The sequence below is a fragment of the Ochotona curzoniae genome, unplaced genomic scaffold (assembly GCF_017591425.1).
Source record: "Ochotona curzoniae isolate NIBS_2020 unplaced genomic scaffold, NIBS_Ocur_1.0 contig_883, whole genome shotgun sequence".
NCBI lineage: Eukaryota > Metazoa > Chordata > Mammalia > Lagomorpha > Ochotonidae > Ochotona > Ochotona curzoniae.
In genome coordinates this window covers 17,812,058-17,823,912 of record NW_024466599.1, presented here as the reverse complement: position 1 = coordinate 17,823,912, position 11,855 = coordinate 17,812,058, and positions in this window count along the sequence as shown.

The following is an 11,855-nucleotide window of genomic DNA, read 5'->3' as shown; positions in this document are numbered from 1 at the left end:
GCTTTCCCAGGCCACAGGCAGGGAGCTGGATGGGAAGTTGGGCCGCCGGGGATACGATCCAGGGCCCATATGGAATATCGGTTTGTTTAAGCTGAGGACTTTAGCAGCTAGGCCACCACGCTGGGCCCCAAAAAATAAGTCTTAAAAAATTTGTAACCCAGGCCCAACATGGTAGCCTAGCAGCTAAAGTCCTTGCCTTGCTTTGGGACCCTGCACCTGTGTGGAAGACCCAGGAGAGGCTCCTGACTTAGGATCTGTTCACTTCCATCCATTGTGGCCACTTGGGGAGTGAACCAGCAGATGGAAGATATTTCTGTGTCTCCTTCTGTCTGTAAAAAATCTGACTTTCCAAAAAAACATAAATAAAACTTTTTAAAAAATCCCTCCCAAGACTATATTGAATAGCATGGTGGGAGTGGTCATCTATGCCTAACTCAGATCTTGGTGGAAATGCTTGCAACTTCTCCCTGTTCAATACGACGCTGACTATGGCTTTTCCATATATAGTATCTTGATTCTATTGAGGAGTGTTGCTTCTATGCCTAGCTTACTTAAGATTTTTTTTTTTAAGATTTATTTTTATTACAAAGTCAGATATTTAGAAGGGAGGTGAGATAGAGAGTAAGATCTTCCGTCCAATGATTCACTCCCCAAGTGAGCGCAACGGCCGGTGCTGTGCTGATCCGAAGCCAGGAGCAAGGAACCTCCTCCAGGTCTCCCACACGGGTATAGGATCCCAAAGCATTGTGCTGTCCTTGACTGCCTTCCCAGGCCACAAGCACGGAGCTGGATGGGAAGTGGAGCTGCCAGGATTGGAACCGGCTCCCATATGGGATCCTGGCGGGTTCAAGGCGAAGACTTTAGCTGCTAGGTCACAGTGCTGGGCCCTTCCTTAAGGTTTTTATCATTAAGCAATGTTGCATTTTATCAAATGCTCTTTCTGCATCTATGGAGATAATCATATTGTTTCTACACTTCAGCTTGTTCTTGTATATCACAATTATTTGTGTATGTTGCGCCATCCTTGCATACCAGGGATAAATCTCACTTGGTCTGGGTGAGTAGTCTGATCTATTGTTGGATTCAATTAGCCAGTGTTTTGTTGATGGTTTTTGCATCTATGTTAATCAGGAGTATTGATCTGTAGTTCTCTTTCTTTGTGATAACCATTTGAAGTTAGTGATGTTGGCCTCACAGAAGGAGTTTGGGAGGATTTCCTCCCTTTCCGTTGTTTTTGAATAGGTTGTGAAGAATTGGATTAGCTCTTTGAAAAGTTTGCTATAATTCATCAGCGAAGTCATCCATCCTGGGTTTTCCTTTGTCGGGAGGATCTTTATTACTGAGTCCGTCTCTATCATAAGGTATTAATCTGTCTAGGTTTCAGTGTTGTCATTATTTCGTTTTGATGAATTGTGTGTGTCCAGTTATCCTTTTCTTCTGTATCTTCCAGTTGATTGGCATAGAATTGTTGGGAGTAGTTTCTGATAGTTCTTGCATATCCTGGGTGTGCGTTGTTACATTTTCCTTTTTATCAGATCTTTGCCCCCCCCCCTTTTTTTAGGTTGTGCCAATGATATATCTATTTTGTGATTGTTTTTTTAAAAACTTATCTCTTCCTTGCGCTGATCTCACCTGTCATTTTTTTGTTTCAGTTTTGTTCTATAATTTCAATTACTTTTCCTGCTAACTGTGGGTTGGTTTGTTTTTCTATGTCCTTTAAATGCATGGAGAGATCATTTATTTGATGTATTTCTATTTTCTTGAGGTAGGCACTCATTGCTATGAATTTTCCTCTTACTACTGCTTTTGCTGTGTCCTGTAAGTTTTGATACATTGTGCTGTCATTTTCATTTGTTTCTACAATTTTTTAAACTTCCCTTTTGATTTCTGCCATGATCCACTGCTCATTTGGCAGCACATTATTCGGTTTCCATTTGTTTGCAAATTTTCTAGTGTCTAGAAACTCTGGAGTTTGTTTTTCAGCTTCATTCCCTGGTGTTTAGAAAAGATTCGTGGTGTGGGGGGCTGGCTGGGATCCTCTGAACGCCTGCCCAGATGGACACTACGGGGCCTTGGAGGTGTAGGCTTACAAAGGGTCTGGGGAATGGCCCAGGTGGGAGCAAGCAGGGAACTGAGGGTTCATGTCCGGGTGAGGAATGACTGCTGAGGGGCTTCTATAGACAAGGCTACTGTAATTGCAGGTAAACGAGGAGAATGAGACTGAATGGTTTGGAGAGGGGGATGGGAGGACCTTTATGGGTCAGACCAAACACATGTGGGAGACCTGAGCTGGGGTGGTTAGCATTAACATTCACCGAATACCACTCACTGGCACACACTAAAGCTAGGGCTGGGATCGCACCTAGCAGGGCTCGATCACAGTACCCTTCAGTGAGAGTCAGAACAGAGGATGGGTAATGTTAGGCTGGGCCACGACATCAACAGCATGTCAGAGAACCAGATCCAGGGACTGAATCTGAGTGGTGTGTTGGGGGCATGTGTGCTTGCCCCTATGAAACTGCAATCTGTTGGCATGTGTAAGATCTGTGACTGGGAACAGGCCTGGATGGGAAGCTAACAGGATGCCCCGGCTAGATTGGAGTTCCTGCTGATGAACACAAGAACCAGAATGGGGCCAGCAGACTGGTTTGAACATGGCTGCAGCCTCCCTCAGCATGGGAGTGGACTAGATCTGGGGAGCGCCAGACTGGGCTAGACTCCAGCACCGACTGGTACTCATGAGAGTCAAGGTGGGTGTAGAACGGACTGGGCTAGGTCTTGGCTCCCTCTGAACCATGTGAGAGCTGTGTCTGGGTGCGGACCAGGTGTGGCTGGGATGTAACACCTAACAGTAAGAACCAGAATGGGTGTGGGTCGGTTGGGCAAGGTCAGTTCCTGCCAGGACAAGAGGTGAACAAAGTCAACCCGAGCCAAGGACCCATCGATGTGTGCAAGATCTGCCACTGGGAGGAGACATGATAGAGGAGCTTGGGGAACTCCTCTGTCAGGCTGAAGGTCAGTGCAAGAACTAAGACAAGGAGCAGCCCAGACCAGGCCAGGTTATTATATCCACTGACATACATGAGGGTCAGGTCTGGGGGTGAGCCAGGTTAAGCCAGGTCATAACACCCACTGGCAGATCTGAGAAGGACAGGGTACAGGAGAGGCCAGATTAGGCTGCAACACTAGCCAGTCCACATTAGGGCCAGGACTAAAGGCTGGCTGGGCCAGGCTAGGCTGCAGTACCCATCAGTAGGAGCTGGAACTGGGGCTGGCTGGACTGAGCCAGGCTGCAGCACCCGTTGGTGGATGTTGAGGTAACAAGGGCCATGTCAGTCTGGGCGTGGTGGTGCCAGGTCTGAGTCCCAGGGGTAGGGGAGTCCAGTGGAGTCCAGTTCCTTGGGCCTGCCTATACGCTGGGTGCTGGGTCCATGAACCTTAGGGTGGGGCATCTGGTGGGGTCTGGGTCTCAGCCCAGGGTGCCAATGGCTCTGGAGAAAGCTCACTGGCTGCCTGGTCCTGCACTTGTGGGGACTTGGTGTGTGGGCTTGCAGGGAGTCTGGAGATGGCACAGATGGAGGCGTGCAGGGGGGACCTGAGCGGATCTCACGTCCAGGATTGGTGTCGGATCATGTGTCAGGTCTGGGCCTCCTCAGTGGAAAAGACAGCAGTGGGCAGCAGGCCCCAATGGACATGGAGGATATGGCAGCCCACTGAGGCTGAACAAATTAGACAACTTCCCCAGCCAAACGATGGCAGCAGATATCTGGGCAAATGGAGACTCTAAGGTGGACTATTTCAGCCAATGGACATTCGAGGGGGTTGCTCATCCTTGGATCAGCAAGATCTGTAGCACTTCAGAACTACTGAAACCACTTGGGCAGGACCCATGGAATGTGCACTACATTGGGACGCTGGGTCATTGCTGGGTGGCCTTTCCCCATTCCCGGGTACTGGGGCAGTTGGGAGGATGGGTAGGGCTGGGTGCGGCTTCTGCCCTTATCTTCCCCTTCCTCCAGAAACAGGAAGAAGTAATAGAAAATTTGGGAACAATAATCATGCTCACTTTTCCCTAACCCTTGATCCTTCCCAACGTGATCAATTATGTAAACATCATCAAAAATAAAAATAATTTTAACGTATTCACTTGCTGGAGGTTGCTTTATGACCTAGCACGTGGTCGAGGTTTCGTGATGCTTTCATGAATTGGTGAGAAGAGAGTGTATTCTGCATCGTTGGTATGAAATGTTCGGTAGATACCAATTTTGTCCATGATATAGATTAGCTCTGTTAGCTTTTTTCTTGAGTTTCTTGCTAGTCTATCCATTGATGAAGGTGGGGTGTTGAAATCCCCCATTATTGTCAGATTAGAGTCTGTGTCTCCTTTGAGATAATTTTAACAATTATTTTAAACAGCCAGGTGCCCTAGCATTGGTGCTATAGATACTTCTGTTGATCACTTGATTATTAAGTAATACTCTACTTCCTCTTTTTTTTTTAACAGTTTTCATGTTGATGTCTGATATTAGAATGGCTATACCAAATAAATGTTTTCTTTCCATTGCTGTGGATGTCGGTTTCTTTTTAAAAATTTTTTTATTATATTTTTGATGATCTTTTCATAGTTAATTGGGGTAAACAGGTTCAAGGGCTATAGAAAAGTTAAGACTATTATTTCCACATTGTTTCCTTCATGTTTAAAAGGTGGGTATTAAGGGAGAAGGCCCACCCAATTTCCCACCCTCCCCAGGTCCCAGATGTATAGTATGCTCTGAGGTTCTTGCTCAAGTGGTTTTGATAGTTCACCAGTTATAAATTGCTGTCAATCTTGCCACTCCAGGCACTATGAGGTCTTTGAAGAATCCACTAATTGACATAGTCCATCATAGAGTCTCTGTTTGCCCTGTATTTCGCTGCCAACATATAGCTAAGATGGTTGATTGACCTGTTCTGTCTTCTCTCTTTTCTTGGTTAGGGTTCTGAGTCCGGCATTCCAGTTGGGGAGATCTCCAAAGAAACTTTGTCTGAGCTGTTCTTGGACCAGATTCTTGTATGTACTAGCAAGTACAGGGCCAGCTCAGTCCATCACCCTGATCAGCTGGTGGTTGCAATCGCTGGGTTGATTCTGTTTTCAGCCCCGACTTCCACTGGAACCAATGGGTGTTGCAGTCCAGCCTGGTGCTGCCCAGCACATACTCAGCCCTTGCATAAACCAGTGGGAGCTGCAGCCTAGTTGGAGCAACCCACAATAGCCCCCACCAGGCCCACCCCCTACCCTGGTCTGCCAGTATGTGTAGCAGTAATCCAGTCTGTCCCACACCCCATTCCACCCCAGCTGCTGTCCTAGTTTTCGTGCCCTCCCGTGGAAGTGGTAACCCAAGAGGGAGGATCCCATTCTTTCCCTCCCAGACCTCTCCCACTCCCAGATTATGCACTTTCCAGGTAGTTCTGTGGTTTGACTTGATAGAACTAGCCACCTGATCTAGTCCACATGAGGTGTACAGGTGTTGTAGCCCTGCCTAGTCTGGTCTACCCCCATCCCAGCTCATGCTCTCCAGTGGGAGTAGCTGTCCAGCAAAGGAACTACTCCTTATTCCCCTGCCAGCACTGTCCCCTCCCTTCCTGGTTCTCACACTTGGTGGTTGGGTGCTGCAGTCCCTTCCGGTACAGGCAACCTCACCATGGCATTCTGTGTTGTGCACTAGTTTTTGCAATCGCTGGGTTGTTGTGACCGAACCTGGCTCGACCCATACTGTGCTGGTGCTTGGATTTGCCAGTGGATGATGTGAACTGATTCAGCCTGGTCTTCCCCTGATCCAAGCCAGATGTATGCCAGTGGGTAACTTTCCTTGGCCTATTCTGGGCTGTTTCCTATTGTGTTTCTTGCGCTTACCTGCTGGGTCTGTGTCCTGCCTGAGGAGTTGCCCAGGTTGCTCCATCAGAACCTCTCCCAGTGCCAGATTCTGTGCATACCAGTGGGTCCATGAGCCAGCTCTACTCAGTTCACCTCCTGTCCTAGCAGGAACAGTGGCTTTTCCTGACTGGCCTTCAACCCAAACTGGTTCTTGCTGTTGGATGTTTCAGCCCAGTCATGGCTCGTCCATACCCATATATGGCTTACAAATGGCTCAGTAGGGGTTTGAGACCTTGCCTAGTCCATCGCACATCTACCCTGGTCCTCCAGGACACCAGACGGTGTTGGAGTCTGGCCCAGCTCGGTGCATCCAATCCCAGTCCACACTTGTTCCAAAGGAGACTACAGCCGATTTCCATTCAGAACACAGCCCCCATTCCAGGTCACACTCCCCTTGGTGAGAACCTCAACCCAGCTAGGGTTGTTCCCTTAGCTCCCCAACCGGGCCTGTTCCCAGCCATAGATCACATGCATACCAGTGGTTGCTCTGACTCAGCTTGGCTCAGCCCCTCACCTGTCCCGACCTCTGCCTTAGACATTGTGGCTTAGAGTTCCTGTTCACGCAGACCAGTAGGTACAAGAGCCTAGCTCGGCATGACCTGTGCTCCCTCCTGGTCTCTAGTTTTGCTTGTGGGCTAAGGTTTGCTCAGTCCTGCCTGATCTACCCTGTTCCATTACCAATTGACACATTAGCCAGCTGTTGGAGCTACTTTGCCCAGCTTGTCCGATCCTCAGGTGTGGACCACATGTTCACCAGCGGGAGCTATGATTCGCCAGGGGAGTTTCCCAAGTTCCTCCACTTGGTCCACTCCCAGACCCAGTTCTCATACATGCCATTGGGTTTAGACCAGTGCCCGGCGCAGTCTGGTCTTCCATTTGGCCTTGTATGAGCTGGTGAACGTTTCAGCCCAGCCCACCCCATACCCTATTCAGGATGCACATTCGGGTGCTGCTGCCTTGACCAGTCCAGACTATTGTGGATTCCTTTACCTGTGATTGATGGCAAGTTCCTTGGTCACACCAGCTTAGTCCATCACCACCCCAACTCTTGAGCTAACCAGTGGGGCTAGAATTTCCACAGGGTGTGGCCCACACATCCCTCACAGAATCTGCCCCCGGTTATGGTTCTAGTGCTAGTTAATGTAGTGGCTCTGCTTAATGTGACCCGTCTCCTGATCCACCATCATGTCAGGTATCAGGATATGATTCTGCTGGACAAGCCCTGAGCCGTAGCTTTTGTGTAGACTGGTATTCGGTGGTCAGCGTTGTTCAGTGATTACAAGTTTTTCAAAGGAAGAATTACTGTCATTGGGGATCTTTACGAATGCTTCACGTCCTAGAAGCACAGTGGGTTCAACCTGTATCTAGCTAAGCAGTGACTCAAAGAAACCAAACCCCAGAGCTCCTGGCCGGCAGGTGGCCAGCAGGTGGAGCCTGGCACTAAATGGTGGCCAGCAGGTGGAGCCTGGCACTAAATGGCGCACTGGCCGCCCCGGGAGAGCTCACCACGTGCACATGGTGGCTGGCGTCTGGGATCCAGGCATGAGATGCCCCGTCCTGAGACCCACCCGGATATCGGTTTCTATATTTTCACTTTTAGTCTGTGTATCTTTCTTGGTGATGTTTCTTGCAGGCAGCAAACAGGTGGGTCTTGTTTTTAGTCCAGTTAGCCAATCTATATTTTTTGATTAGAGAATTTAGGCTACTTACATTCAGAGTTAACTATCAAAAGGAAATAACTTGGTCCTGCCATTTTTAAAAAATACATTTTTAAAAATTTTTGTTGGAAAGTCAGATACACAGAGAGGAAGAGAGAGAAAATCTGTCCCCTGTTTCACTCCCCAAGTGGCCACAGCAGTTGGAACTGCACCAATCTGAAACCAGGAGCCCAGAGCCTCTTCCGGGTCTCCCATGCAGGTACAGGATCCCAAGGCCTTTGGGCCATCCTTGACTGCTATCCCAGGCCACAAGCAGGGAGCTGGATGGGAAGCAGGGCCCCCGGGATTAGAATCAGTGCTCATATGGGTTCCCAGCACAAGAACTTTAGGCACTAGGCTTCCGTGCCTAATGTTTAAAATGGTTAAAATGGTCCTGCCATTTTAAGAAATATTGTTTAGATTTCCTTTGTATCTTTACTAGGAAATTCTCTACCTTTGCCTTCTTTGTGATAATTATCTTTCTCTATTGCTGTGTGTGGCACATCCTAAAAGATCATTTGTAGGGCTGAGCAGGTGGCAGCAAATTCTTTCAATTTGTTTGGGAATGTCTTTATGTCGCTTTCATGTATAAGTGAGAGCTTTGCTGGGTGTGGTATTCTGGGTGTACCTTCTTTTAAGATCCGGGCTGTGTCTCTCCACTCTCCCCCAGCGTATACGGGCTGATGAGAAGTTACCTGGAGGTCTGACTGGCCATCTTCTGAAGGTAACCCCTCTTCTCTCCTGCACACGGTCTTCGTATTTCACCGTGGAAGGTTCTACTATAACACGTCAAGGTGTAGCCCTCTTCTGATCACACCTTTCAGGATCCCTGCGATTTCTTTCTTTATCCTTATTAGGGACGCTTTCCATCACTATGTCACAAACAGACCTTCCAGCTCATTCTCTCCACTGCTCCAGGAACTCCTAAGACACGCTTGCTGGGCCGTTTGTTGAAATCACAGTTCTTGAGCTCCACGTTGGTTTTTCCCATTTCTTCTTGACTTTTTGTCTGAGTGAGACTTTTTAAAAACTTGTCTTCTGGCTCAGAGATTTTTTCTTCTGCCTCTCCAGGTCTGTAAGACTGTTGAACTTTATTTCGTATATTGAGTCCTTTAGTTCTCATATTTCTCATTTTAGCTTACTTTCAAAGTTTATCTTGTGGGAAAAGATTTCATTCATGTCATATATGAGTTTTTCCCCTAAATTCCTGCACTTGTTTCTTGTTATTTTTGAATAGCACTATGATCTCCCTTTTTTTTAAAAAAAAAAAAATCAGTTTTTGTTGGAAAGTTAGATTTATAGAGAGGAGACACAGAGGTCTTCCATTTGCTCATTCACTCCCCCAAGTGGCTGCAACAGCTGGAGCTGAGCCGATCTGAAGCCAGGAGCCCAGAGCTTCTCCTGGGTCTCCCATGAGGATGCAGGGTCCCAAGGCTTTGTGCCATCCTCGACTGCTTTCCCACACTAGAAGCAGGGAGCTTGGAGGGTAGTGGGGCCGTTGGGACATCAGCTGGTGCCCATATGGGATCCCTGGGCGTGCAAGACGAGGCCTTAAGCCACTAGGCTACCTCGCCAGGCCCCTTGTGATTTTTTTTAAGGGATAAACTCTTGCTTTTATTTCTTCTTGGGAGTGAGAATCTCTTTTAGAAATTCCTGACAAATTATGCCTCTTCATTTACCAAAATTAGACCATATATTCATTCCTTTCTCACTTACACAGAAAAATGTAACCTGGACAGATGTGGATTAGTCATTTGGGACAGGGGTAGGGGGTGTTTTTTCTACCAAGACTGTATGTTTATAACATAATTCTCAGGTCATACTTAAAAATTAGCCTGTTATATACTGAGTTTTGAGTCCCAGCTGCAATTGGTTTGGTAGGAGCAGAGCAAATGATTTTGAGGACCTTATATAATGCATGGGCCAGACATTTCCTACCCCCATTTGGAAATATTGCTTTAAATATTCAACTACAGGATAATTAGTGACTAGTTAAATATTTGAGGGTCAACATACTGCTACTTACAAATATATATTCTGAAAAAAAGCAAGTACCTCAAAAAGTGGAAAAGGGAATCAAGTGCGTATTTTGATGTTAACTTTTTCTCAATTTATGCACTTTTTTTTTTAAGTTAGTTAACATGGTATTGAGTGAGCAATATGTTAGAAAATGCAAGTTCTTAATGCATTCTCAGACTGCACTGGCTTTGTGGTCCTGTGGGGGCGCCACCTTGTCCTGCCTGTTCATGTGGGTCTATTTAGTCTTCTGCATCTCCATCAGGACTTGGGGGTTTTTCCTCTGAAGGGTTTTGACTTTGAACTGTGCCTCTGTGCTTTATGGAGTAATTGTTCCTTTAGCGGATATCCGGGGTATGTGCAGCTCGGTCAGAGCTCAGCTGTGGGGTGAGAGTCAGGCCACCCAGGTTGGGCTTGGTGGATCGCCTCTCTTGCCTGCTCAGGGAAGGCCGTGATGACGACTGTCAACGTAAGCACAACCTCCTCTCGGCTCTGTCAAGGTGATCGGTGTACAGCCATGGAGAAGCTGCTGTTTCCTGGGATGGCTCCCCGGTGAAGTTTCCACCTGCGCTGCTAACTCTTCCAGCCGGTGGGCGGGCTTCTCAGGCCCTGCCCAGCTCCCGCTCCAGTCTAAGTCATTGGGACCTATTTTCTTGATGGGATAAGATGCGTTCACTGTGTAGGATTAAGCAGGTGCTGGCAGAGCTGGGTTTGCGCTTGCGTGAATGTAGGCATGGACTGATTGGCTGCTGTGAGAGCCTGTGTGTTCCACCATCCTGAGTGTGGAGGCCTCTGCTAATTCAGAGCGTCCCCCACCAAGACGGTGCCTTCTGCCCAGTACTTTGGCTGCTCTGTGGGGATTGAGGGAGCACTCTCCCATATGGACTTCACTCCTTATGTCCTAACATAGAATCCCAGGGGATTCCTCCTCCGGGCCTGGGGTGAGACTGCTGCTTTGCCTGACCACAGCCTGGGGCAGGTTCTGGTGAAAGGCTGAGGGCACGTGAGAGCTACTCTGTGCTCAGCCCGGGCGAGTCCTTCCTAGGCCAAGTGCAAGGGTTTGCCCTCAGTGGTGGCCTGCCCTGAGAGGTACCAAGACCCGTGTCTTGGGGACATGCCCACAACGGATGTGAAAGGCTCGCCAAACTGTGTGCTCCAGCTTGCCCCTCCCTCTCACATTGCTGCAGAGATCTGGGGTGCTTTGTCTGCTCCCCGGCTTCTCCCCATCTCCTTCTGCCTAGTTCAGGTTTACCACCTGCCACTGGGAGGTCATGCGCCGGTGTCTCCAACTGGACCATTTCACCAGGATCTGAGCGGTGGGATGGGTGAGATCTCCTTCCCCCGTGTCAGGTCTTCCGTAGAGGACTGATCTATCCCACCTGGCTCCATCACGTGGCAGTCAGAATCCCCGGGGAGCAAGGGAGGAGGGAAGGAAGGAGAGAGGCAGAGGTGTCCATGATGGAGGGTTGGTGTGACTTCATGGCCACCTTTTCCAGTGCCTGTGTCCTCCTGGCAGGAGCTGGTGTGGCTCAGGAGCAGGTGGCAACGCCCCAGGAGCAGGAGGGATGTGCATTGGGACCAACTCCCTTCCTGGGTCAGACCCAGTTAGCCTCTGCTGTGCCGGGCCTGCCTGCTCCTGGGTTTCTTCTGGGGCCTTTGCAGATCCTGGGAATCTTGGGAGCAAATGTCAGTCCCATTTAGGGTGTAATTTACACACTGAGTCATCTTCTAATTTTTTTCCCATCTTCTAATTTTCTTTAAAGATTTATTTCTTTTTATTGGAAAGGCAGACTTGCAGAGATGAGGAGAGACAGAGATCCACAAAGGCCACAATGACTGGAGCTGAACCAATCTGAAGCCAGGAGCCAGGAGTTTCTTCAGGGTCCCAAGGCCTTGGGCCGTCCTCGACTGCTTTTCCAGACCACAAGCAGGGAGCTGGGTGGCAAGTGGAGCAGCTAGAACACAAACGGACACCCATATGGGATCCCGGGTACTAGCCAGGGGAGGATTAGCCAATTGAGCCATAGTGCTGGACATTTACTTGAGAGGATTATACTGGTTCACTCTCCAAATGGCTGCAACATCTGGGGCTGCAACAGCCCAAGGCCAGGAGGCTGGCTTCCCATCCCAGTCGCCCACAGTGGATGCAGGGCCCACACACTTGGGCCATCCTTCATTGACTTCTCAGGTGCATGATCAGGTAGCCAGATAGGGAGCTGAGCAGCCAG